The 12,890-nt window shown below is 41.7% G+C and overlaps 1 pseudogene; it reads left to right on the top strand.

The window, feature by feature from the left end:
• Window positions 1-11,068: 11,068 nt before the first annotated feature.
• Window positions 11,069-11,973, top strand: LOC148002727 (18S ribosomal RNA; annotated as a pseudogene; the record flags this gene model as incomplete).
• Window positions 11,974-12,890: the final 917 nt, after the last annotated feature.

The following is a 12,890-nucleotide window of genomic DNA, read 5'->3' as shown; positions in this document are numbered from 1 at the left end:
CCTTGTCTCCTGGAGCCATAAAACAATCTTGTAACTTGTGGTGCATTCCCCTTTGACATCCCCCATCCCCTGGTGCTCACAGCCTCTGCCTTTAAATACTCTTTTTCCCAGCCTCTCGGGGTCAACACCTCTGTCTCCTGCGCCGGATACGTGTCGGCCCGGAGATCTCTGTAATAGGTCTCCGTAATAAACCTCGCCTTTGCTTATTACATCCAAAATGGTCTCTCTGTGTCTGGGGTCCGCGATTTCCCAAGACTTGAGTAAGAGTCTCTCTGCGTGGGATTTTTCACAGAGAGCACTCTGGCACCAGAGCCCTACAATGTAGTGCTCGAACAATGATCAACAAAACTGCAGTGCAGGAAGGTGAGTCACCTCCCCCAACTCTGGAGACTAGCAACCTATCTTTTCCTGCTGAGTTTTCAGTCAGCACCATCTCAAGCTTAGGTCCAGCTGAAGGGGCAACTGAAGGCTCCTGGCCAGAGCTACTCTCTGGAGTTGGCTGAAGGTCCTTCTAGCCCCTGTCTAAATCCTGACAGCCTGCAAAACAGCCTGCAATTGGTTTTGGCAGACTCCCTATCTAACCTGGTAAAGCAGAAGACACTTAAAGCCACAGGGCACCTGCTCGTTCTTTAATCTGCAGGAAGGCTTAATGTTTTGGACTTCTGTGGAATCCCCCAAGGCTGATAGGCCAAGGGAATGTTCCCATTGGACAAACCATTTCTCCTCTTTTCTGTAACAGACAGTTCACCAACACACACAAAAACAATATTAAAAAAAAAATTCCTCAGTTCCTGCACTCGCGCCCCCCCCCCCCCGCCCCCGGCAGTGTTCTTGCAGTTTACCACAGCCCAACACCCACCCTGTGGCAGTGTGGGGTAAGTGTGCTCAAACTTCTAAGTCCTGTATCACCTAGGGGATGTGCCCTGTGTCTGAGCTGATGCAGAAAACCCAGAAGGCTTCAAAGGAGACACTAAACAGACTGTCTGCTCCTCCCTCTCCCCCCAGGGCAGGACTCCATTAAAAAAACAAAGGAGCTTCCACCTGCCTCTCCCCTTACTCCATCTCCCCCCATCCAACTAAGGAGATCTCTCCATAGAGGTAGGTGTTAAAACAGCCAACCAAATAAAGACCACATTAGGACAGAAGATATCACCTATAAAGACAATGGAATACCCAAGGAGATCCAGAACACCCCCTCCAAATCACCCCCAATTCTAAGGGCTACTGTTGACAGCACACCTAAAAGCTCTAGAACAAAAAGAAATAAACCCAAGAGGAGTAGAAGGCAGGAAATAATCAAAATCAGAGCTGAAATCAACCAAGTACAAACAAAAATGAGTATACAAAGAATCAGCAAAACCAGGAGCTGGTTCTTTGAGAAAATCAACATAATAGATAAACCCTTAGACTAACCAGAGGTCACAGACAGTATATCCAAATTAACAAAATCAGAAATGAATAGGGAGGCATTACAGCAGCATCTGAAGAAATTAAAAAAAAATTACATCCTACTACAAAAGCCTATATTCAACAAAACTGGAAAATCTGGAGGAAATGGACAGTTTTCTAGACAGATACCAGGTACCAAAGCTAAATCAGGAACAAAAAACCATCTAAACACCCCCATAACTCCTAAAGAAATAAAAGCAGTTATTGTTATTAAGAGTCTCCCAACCAAAAAGAGCCCAGGTCCAGATGGATTCAGGTCTGAATTCTACCAGAGCTTCACAGAAGACCTCATACTAATACTGTTCAAAGTATTCTACAGAATTGAAACAGATGGAACACACCTAAATTCCTTCTATGAATTAATAATTGTATAATAGTATTATACAATTAATCTTATACTGAAATCATACAAAGACCCAACCAAGAAAAGGAAGTTCAGACCAATTTCCCTTATGATTATTGATGCAAAAATACTCATAAATATCTTACAAACGGAATCCAAGAACACATTGAAATGATCATCCATCATAATCAAGTAGGCTTCATTCCAGGGATGCAGGGATTGTTTAATATACGAAAATCCATCAATGTAATCCACTATATAAACTAACCCAAAGATAAGAATGACATGGCCATTTGATTAGATGCTGAAAAAGCATTTGACAAAGTTCAACACCCCTTCATGATAAAAGTCCTGGAAAAATCAGAATTTCAAGGCCCATATCTGTACATAGTAAAAGCAATATACAGCAAACCAGTAGCTAACTAAATGGAGAGAAAATTGAAGCAACCCAACTAAAATCAGGAACTAAACAAGACTGCCCACTCTCTCCCTACTTATTCAATCTAATAGTCCAAGTCATAGCCAGAGCAATCAGACAGTGAAAAGAGGTCAAAGGGATACAAATTTGAAAGGAAGAAATCAAATTATCACTATTTGCAGATGATATAATAGTATAGTTAAGTGACCCCAAAAGTTCCACCAGAGAACTACTTAACCTGATAAACAACTTCAGCAAAGTGCCGGGGTATAAAATTAACTCAAACAATTCAGTAGCCTTCTTCTACTCAAAGGATAAACAGGCTGAGAAAAAAATTAAGGAAATGACACCCTTCACAATATTCCCAAGTAATATAAAATATCTTGGTGTGACTTTAACCAAGCAAATGAAAGATCTGCATGGCAAGAACTTCAAGTCTTTTAAGAAAAAAATTGAGGAAGACTTGAGAAGATGGAAAGGTCTTCCATGCTCATGGATTGGCAGGATTAATATAGTAAAGATGGCCATTTTGCCAAAAGCCATCTATAGATTCAACACAATCTCCATCAATATCCCTACTCAATTCTTTATAGAGATAAAAAGAGCAATTTGCAAAACCCAGGATAGCGAAAACTATACTCAACATTGAAAGAACTTCTGCGAGAATCACCATCCCTGACTTCAAGCAGTATTACTGAGGAATCGTCATAAAAACTGTATGGGATTGGTACAGAGACAGACAGATCAGTGGAATAGAATTGAAGACCCAGAAATTAACCCACACACCTATAGTCACTTGATCTTTGACAAAGGAGCTAAAACTATCCAATGGCAGAAAGATAACATTTTCAACAAATGGTGCTGGTACAATTGGAAGTCAGCATGTAGAAAAATGCAAATTGATCCATTCTTATTACCATGTACAAACCTTAAGTCCAAGTGGATCAAGGCCCTCCACATCAAACCAGATAGACCCACACTAAGAGAAGAAAAAATGAGGAAGTGTCTCGAACACATGGGCACTCGGCAAAATTTCCTGAACAAAACGCCAATGGCTCCTGCTCTAATATCAAGAATCAACAAATGGGACCTCATAAAGCTGCAAAGCTTTTGTAAAGGAAAAGACACTGTCAATAGGATGAAATGGCAACCAACAGATTGGGAAAAGACCTTTACCAATCCTACATCAGATACAGGGCTAATATCTAAAACATACAAAGAACTCAAGAAGTTAGAATCCAAAGAGTGAAATAATCCTATTAAAAATGGGGTACAGAGCTAAACAAATCATTCTCAGCTGAGGATTATCAAATGGCCAAAAACCAGCTAAAGAAATGTTCAGCATCCTTAGTCATCAGGGAAATGCAAATCAAAACAACCCTGAAATTTTACCTCACACCATTCAGAAAAGCTAAAATAAAAAACTCAGTTGACAGTGAAAGGCCCATCCCATGAGTCTTAACTCAGAGCTGCAACAGGCTTGAACGAGCCCAGGCACGCCCAGATACCTAGGGCCTAGTCACCATTAAAACTAACAGACCATAAAAGGAAAGGAATACAGAACAGACTAGGAGTACTGGATCTGACTCACAGGCCAAATGGCAGGAAGGGATAAGCCCCTAGCCCCCCGACATTCAGGACGTCGCAGCCCGCAGGTACTCTCTTATCATGTTGCAACCTCATTCGAATATGATTCAAACCTGCCAATGTGTGTAGCTATACCTTATTACCTCATCATGTGAAATAACCAATCATATGTGAACATGTCTATATGCCTCGTTTAAATCCACCAATCCCTGTAACTATGCATCTGCTTCTGTATGCCTGCTTCTGCTTCCCCAAACCCTATAAAAGCCCCATGCTGGAGCTGCTGGGCGCACAAGTCCTCCGAAGAGACTGTGTGCCCGCAGGTACCTGTGTTTTCCAATAAACCCTCTTGCTGATTGCATCCGAGTGGCCTCGGCTCGGTCATTGGGCGCTTGGGGTCTCCTCCTGCGGGAAAGGTCCTCTCCAGAGGTCTTTCAACAGCAGATGCTGGGGAGGATGTGGAGAAAGAGGAACACTCTTCCATTGTTGGTGGGATTGCAAACTGGTACAACCACTTTGGAAATTAGTCTGGAGTTTCCTCAGAAAATTGGAGATTGCACTACCTGAGAACCCATCTATATCTCTCTTAGGCATATACCCAAAAGATGCTCCAACATACAACAAAGACACATGCTCCACTATGTTCATATCAGCCTTATTTATAATAGCCAGAAGCTGGAATGAACCCATATGCCCTTCAACAGAGGAATGGATTCAAAAAAGTGGTACATCTACACAGTGGAGTACTACTCAGCTATCAAAAACAATGACTTCATGAAATTCATAGGCAAATGGAATGAACTAGAAAATATCATCCTGAATGAGGTTACTCAATCACAGGAAAACACACTTGGTATGCACTCATTGATAAGTGGATATTATCCAAAAAGCTCGAATTACCCAAGATGCAATCCACAGACTACAGGATGCTCAAGAAGAAGGATGACCAAAATTCAGATGCTCCCACTCCTTCTTAAAAGGGGATATATATATATATATATATATATATATATATATATATATATATACATACACACACACATATATATACATATATATACACACATATATATATGTGCGTGTGTATGTGTGTGTATGTATATATGTGTATATATGTGTATATATATGTATATGTATGTGTATATATATGTATACTAGATAAGATTGATGAAGTTATAAAATGCATCTTGAAAGGAGCCGGATATAGATCTCTCCTGAGAGACACATCCAGAGGATGTCCAATACAGAGGTCAATGCTAGCAGCAAACCACTGATCTGAGAACAAGACCCTTGGAGGGAATTAGACGAAATATTGAAACAGTTGAAGGAGCATGCAACCCCATCAAAGCAACAATGCCAACCAAACAGAGCTTCCAGGGCCTAAACCAGTACGGAAAGACTATACATGGAATAATCCAGGGCTCCTACCGGATATATAGCAGAGAATAGACTTGTTGGGGCACCAGGGGAAGGGGAAGCCCCTGGTCTTGCCAAGGTTGGACCACCAGTGCAGGGGAATATGGGGGGGGGGATAAAGTGGATGTATAGGGGGAATACCTGTATGGGGGAGGGGGAGGGGAGAGAATGGGGGCTTATATACAGGAAATTGGGAAGGGGAATAATGTTTGAAATGTAAGTAAAGAAATATATCTAATAAAAATTTTAAAAAAATTAAAATTTAGGAACCAAGAAGATGCCAATGCCAGTTCTAGCTATAATGTTTAGGTCCTGAGATGGAGAAGGGGAGTTAACAAAAGTGAAGACACTGACCACCTTTTGATTTTCAGGCAAGTGGCCACAAATAACTTGAGCCTTCTATATTTATACAATGACAATTGTGCTTACCCAAGCAGTGATAAAGTTGCTTATATTATTAAAAGAAATCATAATATCCACATTTCAAAAGCTCTATCTTTACACAAATCCCCCAATAGTTCCCCTTCCTCCTTCCATTCCTTGGATCAGTTACCACCTAAACTTATTTTGCATTAAAAAGCACAATTTCAGCAAGACAAAAGAGATGTCTGGCCAGGCTTGTCCTGTAAACAGGAAGACTTACCTGTCTGGTAGCAAACATGGTTACATAGTTATGCATGGTGAGAGGCCGAATTAATCATTTGTTGGTAAACTATACCTAGTTATTATCTCCTATCATAATTCCCTTTTAATTGCAGACAGACAAGTTCATTTTACAAAGCAGATCTTCTAGACATCTTTCTAATATATAGATCTTTGTAAGATGTAATCATTCTGAGAGCTATTTTCAAGTCTCTATCAATCCAACATAATCTCTGCATTTTCCATGTCTCTACAGATCAGATATAGCTTCTTAAAAACAGTTATGTAAGCAGGACCTACCTCTCTCCACAACTGACACAGACTTGCTCAGTGTGACTGGGTACTTCTCTAAAGATATGATTATAAGTCTCAAATTCCCAGGATTTATGGTAACATTTGGAGGATTGATATATACAAAAAGAGGTGAAGAACATTTTATCCCTTGAAAGAGTTTTGAGAAAAATGTAGAATCATCCACAGTGACTTAGCCTGTGTGACTCCAAATGGCCTTGTCCATGACTGATGAAGTGATACAATTTTGATAATGACTATATGCAGTACAATGAAGAAATGGAGAGCTTGTATGGCATGCAAACTTGGTACAAAATATAAAGGCCACCAAATTTACCTTGTCAACTGAGAAGTGGTTTCCATTGACTTGCCACAGTAGAATCCTGTCACTGAAGCACTCATATGCTACAGCTCCTTGCAGCAGCTACATGGCCACTTCCAGAAAGAGGTAGCACCTCTGCTAAATTATTTCTGATACATGCATGAGGATCTGAGTGCAGTCTCCAGAGAACATGTAAAAAGTCATGGGACTGTGTTCCAAGCTAATCATCCTGGTGCCTGTGAAATGGAGAAGAAAGAAACCCTGTGGCTTGACAGAGCCCCAGTCTAGCTATATTGGTAATTCCATGGTCAGCTTGAGACCATGTCACAAAATCAATACAGTAGAGAGTGACTGAGAATGATACCCAGTATTGACCTTTGACCTCCTTATTCACACCTGTCGACGTGCACCTGCAGACATATGTACCCCCAAACAAACATGTACACACAAAGTACTGCGACCTTATAAGCAGACTCAAGCCTCTTTAGAAAGTTTCATGTCATTTTTTACCCTGCAACATCTCTCATACAGGACACTGTCCCTTATTTTTTGAACTTTATCTTTTTTTAGTTTTAGATATATTATGCCCATTGTCTATCATAATGAATTTCATCTTTAAAAATAACCTCAGAATCATTATATTCATTCAGCCTCCTTGTCTTTAGGCAACAGAAATCATTTTTTTAAACTTATTTTTACAGGAGACTGGAGAGATGACAGAGAAGTTAAAAACATGTACTACTTTTGAAGAAGACCCATGTTAGATTCAAAGAACAAGATGACTCATAATCACTGGTAATTTCAGTTTCAGGGACCCAATACTCTTCCTTTTCTAGCCTCCACAGGCAACCCTATACATGCAAATACTCACACATAATTTAATAAAGACACACCCCCCACATACACACGTTTACAATTTAAATTATTTTCTGGCCTTATTTTTTTTTAACTAGGACAAAGAGGGTAAAATTATTCAATCTACTTCAAATTTCTGAAGGGGAACATTTTGCCTTCTCGATAGGAGACAAACTACACCAGATTTAGAGGCATCTAAATCCAAGTTGACACAAGTGTCCATCATATACATTAATGTGCCTTTTGAATTGTCTTTTACTTTTCCATAATGGGTATTGCTTACAATTGTGTTGCTGCAGATTTGGTTTTACCACAGGCTTCTTTGATGCTCTGAGCTGCTTTGATTTTAATTTCTCCTCCTCTCTCAATTAGCTTCTCACCCTACATTGTTATTCTATCTTATCATTCATTTTATAACATCCATGCTCCATAAATTTGAAGAAGATAACAATGGCTGCTTAAAGTGTACTTCTTTTCCTTATAGTCACTCTATTGAAAAACATAGACTTTTGCCTTTAATTGTTGTTTTGTTTCTTTGACACAAGCTTTTTCCTTGAGTATAATAATATTGTTTTACTCTTTTAAATTTATCCTTTCCAAGTAAGACAATAGAAAATTTGTGGGTGTGCTTTGTAAATGAATATGAGGATGATCCCCCTTGTCTATATTTTGATGTCTTCTACATTTGAAAAATGAGTGCTGATTCAGCAACTAAATCCTACACCGGCAACCACTGTGGAGAGTCCAGTGGAAGTATTCCATGACTCCTGATGGATGTCAGATCCCCTTGGACTCATACACTTAACATTTTTAACTAATATATTACCCTAAACCCAGGTTGTTGGGTATTTTCTTTCATCCTCTACCTCATATCTCAGAAAGAATGAAGAATATCATATTGGATCAAGGTCACTTGTTTCTATTTCACGATGTGACTAAGAAACCTGGAATCTCCTAGTAGTATTCCTGATTTGGTTATAAAGGAGAACATTTTGTTTTATTTCTCTAGTTACATATAGTACATTTCAGTGTAGATACCTATTCCTCCACCATGCAAGGAAAGGTCCCTATAAATCTAAGTGGTACAAAGACAAGTGCTATTGTCTGGTCACCCTGGTCCCACAATTCCACTGTGGAAAAGTCTCTGGAATCTACATGCCGCATATTTAAGTTTTTTGATTCATCAATCTGAGTAATACATGTTCATGAGTCTGAACTTATAGTATCCAGGAGTTGTTTAGCTTATCTCTGCAAGATCAAGTTGCCTTCATATGAACTATATATGTATTCTTCTTTTAATTCTCAATATTATGTTCTGTTGCTCTGTAATAATAGGCAGAAATTCCATGTATGTAATTTTTTTCTTGCTTCAGAAAGGGGTGAAACGGAACACACATAGGGATTCTTTCTCTAAGTCTGGGTATGTATCAGCTTTACAGAATTCTTACCATAGCTCATGTCAACCTATTTCCTTACTTTAATTTATGCATATATTTTAAGCCCTATATTTATAGAATTCTAATTTTCTGATTCTTTTAGTTGAGTATTTGCTTGTTTCTGCATGTGTTTGCACACATGTGGATGATGGAGTACAATTTATGGCATTCATTTCCTCCTTCCATTGTGTATGTTCCAAGGACCAAACCAAGGTTAACTGCCTTGGCAACAAATATCTTTACCTACTGAGCTATTTCACTCTTCCTAGTATATTTCATAATTTATTGTTGCAAGCCCAATTGCTACCCCATGCCAAAAAAGGAATGTTTTCTTGCTGGTGTGTGCTACAATCTAAAGCATTTCTTTAGATTAAGACATTGTCCTCTTTAATACCCTATTATGATACATATAATATCTGTGGGCATGCAGAAACACATATACACACATAATTTCACTGATATACACTGTCGGTGCCCAATGCCCGCACCGACACTGTACCGAAAATCGGGCGAAAGCCTGGGGGATTAAAGAAATACACACACACAGGTTATTATTAGCCATTCTTTTGTAAAATTTTTAATGATATCACTTCAATACATAAGCTTAGAGATAAAAAACCCACAAACTCTCACCTACAAACTATATAAGAAGGTTTTTTATCAATGTGATATAAAACTAGAGATAACTTGGAAGAAGAAATCTTAACTGAGAAAAAATTCTTCATAAGATTGTCCAATGAAAAAGCCTGTGGGCACTTTCTTGATCAATAATTTTGTTGGAGGGCCCAGCTCACTGTAGGTTGTCCCACTCCTGGGTTTATTGTTCTAGTTTTTATAAAAACACAGGCTGAGTAAGCCATAAATATAGACCAATAAACAATCTTCTTCCCATGTCTCTCTAAAATTTCCTGCCTGCTTAATCACTGGGATATCTTCCCACCCTACCTGATGCAACTAGGATTTGTTTTAGTGATTTTGTGTTTTGGACTGATGGGTGCTAATGGGATCATAAAATAAGACTTAAGTTGAATCTTTCAACCTTCTAGAAAATGTGTAGAATAATTTTATTCTAATATCCTCATCTTTGAGACACAGGACATCATATATGAAAGGTCAGAAAGATTCTGCCATAAATATAGGCATCCTGAAAGGTTAATTCTTTACAACCAATAGGTCCAAGTAAGAACTAGGTAGATAAATATTAGCAAAATGATTGTACATTGTAAGGTTAGTTTATATAAGGAAGTAGCCATGTTTGAAAGTGTCATATAATTGAGGGCCAGATAAAGTAGTAATTCAAAGAAAAAGTTGACAGAATGCATCAAAGATAAAATATGCCCAATTCGCATGAGAACAGCTTAAGAATAAGAGAATACACAGGAGTAGAGATAGAGAGACAAAAATAGACAAAAGAAAGACAGAGAGAAGTAGAGCAAGAAAGAGAAGTTGTGCTGTGTGGCATGTGTTTATGGAAGTTTTCTGGACATGATTTTACAGATTCAGGTTCTGAGAGAACAAACTATTCACTGGGGAGAACAGAAATAGCTGGAGAATTAGAAGGATCCAGAAGATTGTAGCACATTGTCCAAGTTAATGTGAGTCCAAGTAGAACAACTCATGAAGATGCCAAGAGAAACCATATTGAATCAGTCAGCTTGGAAGGTTGGATTACATGGAGGCTAGAAGCTCCTAGTATTAGGTCTATAAATAGTAGAACAGAGGGAAAAAATACTCTGGTCAGCCTAAAGGAGGTATTTGCGTAGCTTGGGTAAGACTCTTATCTCATCACTTTATCTAAGAAAAGAAAAGTGACGTTCACTTAGAAAGACATACAGACAGACACACAGACAGACAGACACACACACATACACAGAGACACACAAACACACAAACATACAAACATAGAGCAGTGTGGGGAGGGAGGGAGGAAGAGAGGGAGGGAAGAAGGGAGAATGCTTGCAGTCAACCATTGAGCTGAGAACAAGGTTCCAAAAAGAGGAGTTACAGAAAGAACTGAAGTAGTTGAAGAGGTTTGCCACCCCATAAGAAGAACAATATCAACCAACCAAACCCCTGCCCTCGATCTTCCATGGACTAAACAATCATCCAAAGAATACACAAGGATGAGCCTATGGCTCCATCTGCATATGAAGCAGAGGATATCCTTTTCAGGCACCAATGGGAGCAAATGCCCTTGGTCCTGTCAAGGCTTGATGCCCCAGTGTAGGGAACTGTCAGAATGGGCAGGTTCGAAGGAGTGAGTGGGTGAGTGAGGAACTGCACTCAGAACAGGAGGCATGAGGGGAAATAATAGCCAGTTTCTAGAGGTCAAATCAGGAAAATCATATTTAAAAAATGAATTTAAAAAAATACCCTCCCCCAATGAAAGAAAAAGAAAGAGAAATGGAGAAAAAAAGAAAAACAAATGGGGGTACATGACTAAACCGATGCCGACTGGTGATGCAGCGGTGTTATTCCCATGATAGTCAAGCAGCTTCTGGGAAACCAAAGTCTTTGGGTTCTGGGGGGAGTATGGTTGCAAAGCTGAAACTTAACGGAATTGACGGAAGGGCACCACCAGGAGTGGAGCCTGCAGTTTAATTTCACTCAACACAGGAATCCTCACCCAGCCCAGACACAGACAGGATTGACAGATTGATTTTGATAGCTCTTTCTCGATTCCGTGGGTGGTGGTGCATGGCCGTTCTTAGATGGTGGAGCGATATGTCTGGTTAATTCCGATAAGGAACTAGACTCTGGCATGCTAACTAGTTACGCGACCCCCTGAGCGGTTGGCGTCCCCCAACTTCTTAGAGGGACAAGTGGCATTCAGCCACCCGAGATTGAGCAATAACAGGTCTGTGATGCCCTTAGATGTCCGGGGCTGCATTAGGGCCACACTGACTGGCTCAGCGTGTGCCTACCCTACAAAGGCAGGCGAGGGTGACCCATTGAACCTCATTCGTGATGGAGATCGGGGATTGCAATTATTCTCCATGAACGAGGAATTCCCAGTAAGTGCTGGTCATAAGCTTGTGTTAAGTCCCTGCCCTTTGTACACACCACCCTTGGCTACTACAGATTGGATGGTTTAGTGAGGCCTGATCAGCCCATGGCCCTGTCGGAGGGCTGAGAATAAGGTCGAACTTGACTATCTAGAGGAAGTAAAAATAACAAGGTTTCTGTAGGTGAGCCGGTGGAAGAAGGATCATTAACGGAGTAGGCCGAGGGGGTGTCTGGTCCTTTCTCTGGCCTGTGTGAGTCCCTCCTCTCACCGGGAGGCGCGTCCCCAGGTTGAGGTTGCATTTGTGGCTTGTGTGGCGGCTGCAGGCCAAGTGAGCATTTCGGGAAAGGCGGGGGGTCGTTAAGGAGCAGTGAGGGGAGGGTGTCAGGTCTGGTCCGTCGAGGGACCTCCTCCATTCTCTCTCTCTCCCTTGCTCTTCTGCCTATGTCCTTGCCTCCGTGTGCCCGCCTCTGCCTCCACCACTGCTGCCTCCACCGCCCGCACCTCCCTTGCCTGCTGGCCAGCCAAGGCCCTCAGCATACCGAGGTCATTCTGCCTCTTTCTGGACCGGTTCCGTGATCTCATCTCCTATGCACCTGCCGCCCCTCCACCACAACTCTCCCCCTCTGAAGGTGCCGGGGTGTCTCTGTCGCGTGCAGGGGGTGCCTGTGCCACCGGTGTGCTCTCCCAGCCAGCCCCGCCTTCTGGGCCTCGCGTGTCCGCCCCGCTCATGTCCGGGTACCTAGCTGTCCTCTTCCAATGTGGAAGTTTTAAGACCCCGCAGGGGGGGGGGTCGCCCTACCGCCCGTCGGTCGTCCTCAGGAGGGCTTCCTGATTCCTCCCTCCACCTGGTGCTCCCTGAGACTCAGCGGGCCCCCTCCGGCCGCCGGCGCTTCCAGAAGCGGCGGTCAGGGGCCATGTCGCGGGCCCCCTCTGGGCGCCCGTGGGGTCCGGGCCCGAGTGCCCGACTTCCCGCCCATTGGCTGGCCGCCGCCGGGTGCTGGGTTTGCGGCGTCCCATGTCCGGTGTGTCCTGCCTTTCCGTTCCCGACCCTGTCTTTTTTTTCTTTTCACATGTATCCTTTAGTTTCCCGCTGGCCGGCCTGAGGTGGAGCCGCCTCGCCATGG

This window comes from Rattus norvegicus, chromosome 10 (assembly GCF_021556685.1).
Source record: "Rattus norvegicus strain SHRSP/BbbUtx chromosome 10, alternate assembly SHRSP_T2T, whole genome shotgun sequence".
Classification (NCBI taxonomy): Eukaryota; Metazoa; Chordata; class Mammalia; order Rodentia; family Muridae; genus Rattus; species Rattus norvegicus.
Note: the sequence above shows the minus strand (reverse complement) of the source record. Positions and strands in the feature narration are given on the sequence as shown.